The sequence below is a fragment of the Notolepis coatsorum genome (assembly GCF_963971535.1).
Source record: "Notolepis coatsorum genome assembly, chromosome: 2".
Classification (NCBI taxonomy): domain Eukaryota; kingdom Metazoa; phylum Chordata; class Actinopteri; order Aulopiformes; family Paralepididae; genus Notolepis; species Notolepis coatsorum.
The window spans coordinates 223115394-223118935 of NC_140166.1; positions in this window are offsets into that span (position 1 = coordinate 223115394).

Below are 3542 nucleotides of genomic sequence, written 5' to 3' on the forward strand. Positions count from 1 at the left end.
CACTGTTGACCACTAGGAGCTGCCCAGTTACAACCACAGTCTGACACTGTTGACCACTAGGAGCTGCCCAGTACAACCACAGTCTGACACTGTTGACCACTAGGAGCTGCCCAGTACAACCACAGTCTGACACTGTTGACCACTAGGAGCTGCCCAGTACAACCACAGTCTGACGCTGTTGACCACTAGGAGCTGCCCAGTACAACCACAGTCTGACACTGTTGACCACTAGGAGCTGCCCAGTACAACCATAGTCTGACACTGTTGACCACTAGGAGCTGCCCAGTACAACCACAGTCTGACACTGTTGACCACTGGGAGCTGCCCAGTACAACCACAGTCTGACACTGTTGAGTGTTGACCAGTAGGAGCTGCCCAGTACAACCACAGTCTGACACTGTTGAGTGTTGACCAGTAGGAGCTGCCCAGTACAACCACAGATTTAGATTCAGGTAACTTTTAATCGCCATTTTGTTTACAAAGATAACACATAGGAATGTGATACAATCAAGGCGGGCATGGCCACCTTCATTTCACTACATGTCTTGTACAGTATGTGACTAATACATCTCTTGAATCTTGATATCTTGATACGGCATTACCAGTACAGTCAGTGTATAGTCTTTTTTCTTCCACAGATAAAGTGCAAAAACAGGACAAAACAGTGATACAACAAGACAAGACAATAAAGTGCAACGGCTAATGATATATTGTGCACCGAGCAGCAGTCGGGGGTTAAGTGCCTTGCTCAAGGACAATTCATCAGCAACGTTGCCCTGCAGCTGACACTGCACTCTGACCTCTGAAGACGCGCCTGAGTGTCGGAGGAGTGACGTGACGTCAAGTATGAAAATATTTAATGGGAAAGGTCTGTAAAGCGGCCAGTGATTGAGCTGTTCTTCTGACCTGTTGTTACATAACCAGTGGGCTGTGTGAGTTCAGGATATCCACTTTATCTCGGGACCCAATGAAACCTCCCCGTCCATCACCGTCCGCCAGCTAGCGCTGTTCCTCGTAGAAGTACAGCAGATAGAGAAGACACACACGCTGTCCTCGTAGAAGTACAGCAGATAGAGAAGACACACACGCTGTTCCTCGTAGAAGTACGGCAGATAGAGAAGACACACGCTGTTCCTCGTAGAAGTACAGCAGATAGAGAAGACACACACGCTGTTCCTCGTAGAAGTACGGCAGATAGAGAAGACACACACGCTGTTCCTCGTAGAAGTACAGCAGATAGAGAAGACACACACGCTGTTCCTTGTAGAAGTACAGCAGATAGAGAAGACACACACGCTGTTCCTCGTAGAAGTACAGCAGATAGAGAAGACACACACGCTGTTCCTCGTAGAAGTACGGCAGATAGAGAAGACACACACGCTGTTCCTCGTAGAAGTACAGCAGATAGAGAAGACACACACGCTGTTCCTCGTAGAAGTACAGCAGATAGAGAAGACACACGCTGTTCCTCGTAGAAGTACGGCAGATAGAGAAGACACACACGCTGTTCCTCGTAGAAGTACGGCAGATAGAGAAGACACACGCTGTTCCTCGTAGAAGTACGGCAGATAGAGAAGACACACACACTGTTCCTCGTAGAAGTACGGCAGATAGAGAAGACACACACGCTGTTCCTCGTAGAAGTACGGCAGATAGAGAAGACACACACTGTTCCTCGTAGAAGTACAGCAGATAGAGAAGACACACACGCTGTTCCTCGTAGAAGTACAGCAGATAGAGAAGACACACACGCTGTTCCTCGTAGAAGTACAGCAGATAGAGAAGACACACGCTGTTCCTCGTAGAAGTACGGCAGATAGAGAAGACACACACGCTGTTCCTCGTAGAAGTACAGCAGATAGAGAAGACACACACGCTGTTCCTCGTAGAAGTACAGCAGATAGAGAAGACACACGCTGTTCCTCGTAGAAGTACGGCAGATAGAGAAGACACACACACTGTTCCTCGTAGAAGTACAGCAGATAGAGAAGACACACACGCTGTTCCTCGTAGAAGTACGGCAGATAGAGAAGACACACACGCTGTTCCTCGTAGAAGTACGGCAGATAGAGAAGACACACACGCTGTTCCTCGTAGAAGTACAGCAGATAGAGAAGACACACGCTGTTCCTCGTAGAAGTACAGCAGATAGAGAAGACACGCCTTGACGTATCTCTTTCAGTTAGGGATGTCCGATATTATCGGCCTACCGATATTCTCTGCCTATATTGGCATTAAAATGTGATATCGGAAAATATCGGTATCGGTTTTAAAAAAAAATATTTTTTTTTACATTTCTATAACCTTTATTTATCCAGGCAAGCAAGTAAGAAAAAATTCTGATTTAATTTATTGTCAAAAGTATGCATAATGTTGTGTTAATTCCACAACAAGAGATATGTAATGTTAATTACCTGAAACTATTCCGGTTTTTTGGGGGGGGGGGGGGGACCCTGCATATATCGGTATCGGTTGATATCGTTATCGGAAATTAAGAGTTGGACAATATCGGTATATCGGTATCGGTAAAAAAAAAGCCAATATCGAGCATCCCTACTTTCAGTACACCATAGAATTACAACAGATAGAGAAGACACACCGTAGAACGGATAGCCACTTCAGAGTTGAGCGTCGACACTGAGCAGCCCTGACCTACACCGGGCCAAACCACCCGTCCAGAACACGGAGGCGAGCGAGGGGTGAAGGGTCAAATGTCCATTCTATCCGTTGTGATTCTACCACGTCGTCCTCATAGCCCCGATATATATCATCGGTCTTGCGGCGAGAGCCGGGAGGAGACGGGAGAGGATGGATGAAGAGGAAGAGGAAGAGGAAGTGGTTAAAGCTGCACCTGGAGCAGATGTGTGCGAAGTGTGAACATACATGTATCTGGTCGCCGGTCAGACAGCGGGCCACAGGAGAAGAGACGTGCAAAACGTGCACCGGACTCGAACCCACGGCATTGTGAGTGCATCGTGGTACAGTAGCTGCCGTCCGCTGGGCCACAGTAATGCATTAGGACTCACTGAAGCTCACTCTCTAGAGACGTGTGCTAGGAATGTGCATTTGAAGGCATATCAATATGTCCGAATTCGACGTTGGTTAACCCTTTCGCTACCGCACTACCAAATGGTTAACCCATTCACTGCGACAATACAGAAGGTTAACCCTTTCTTTCACACGACAAAGGGTTAACCCTTTCACTACCACACTACAGAAGGTTATAACCCTTTCACTACCACACTACAGACGGTTAACCCTTTACTACCACACTACAGACGGTTGTGTTCATATGGTATGGTTTATATTTATGGTTTATATTTGCCATTGATCTGTCGGATCACATTCATCAATAAAGGTGCTATTTGTTTTTTGTGATAAAAAATGTTGATTTTTGTAAATAAATAAATACATATTTATTTAACGAATAAAAATAAAACCATTATATAATGAACACATGGATGGAATACATTGCGTTTATCTTGAACAAATATAAATGACTGTATCGAGCCCAGCTCTCGGCGTTGCTACCGGCTTGGCCA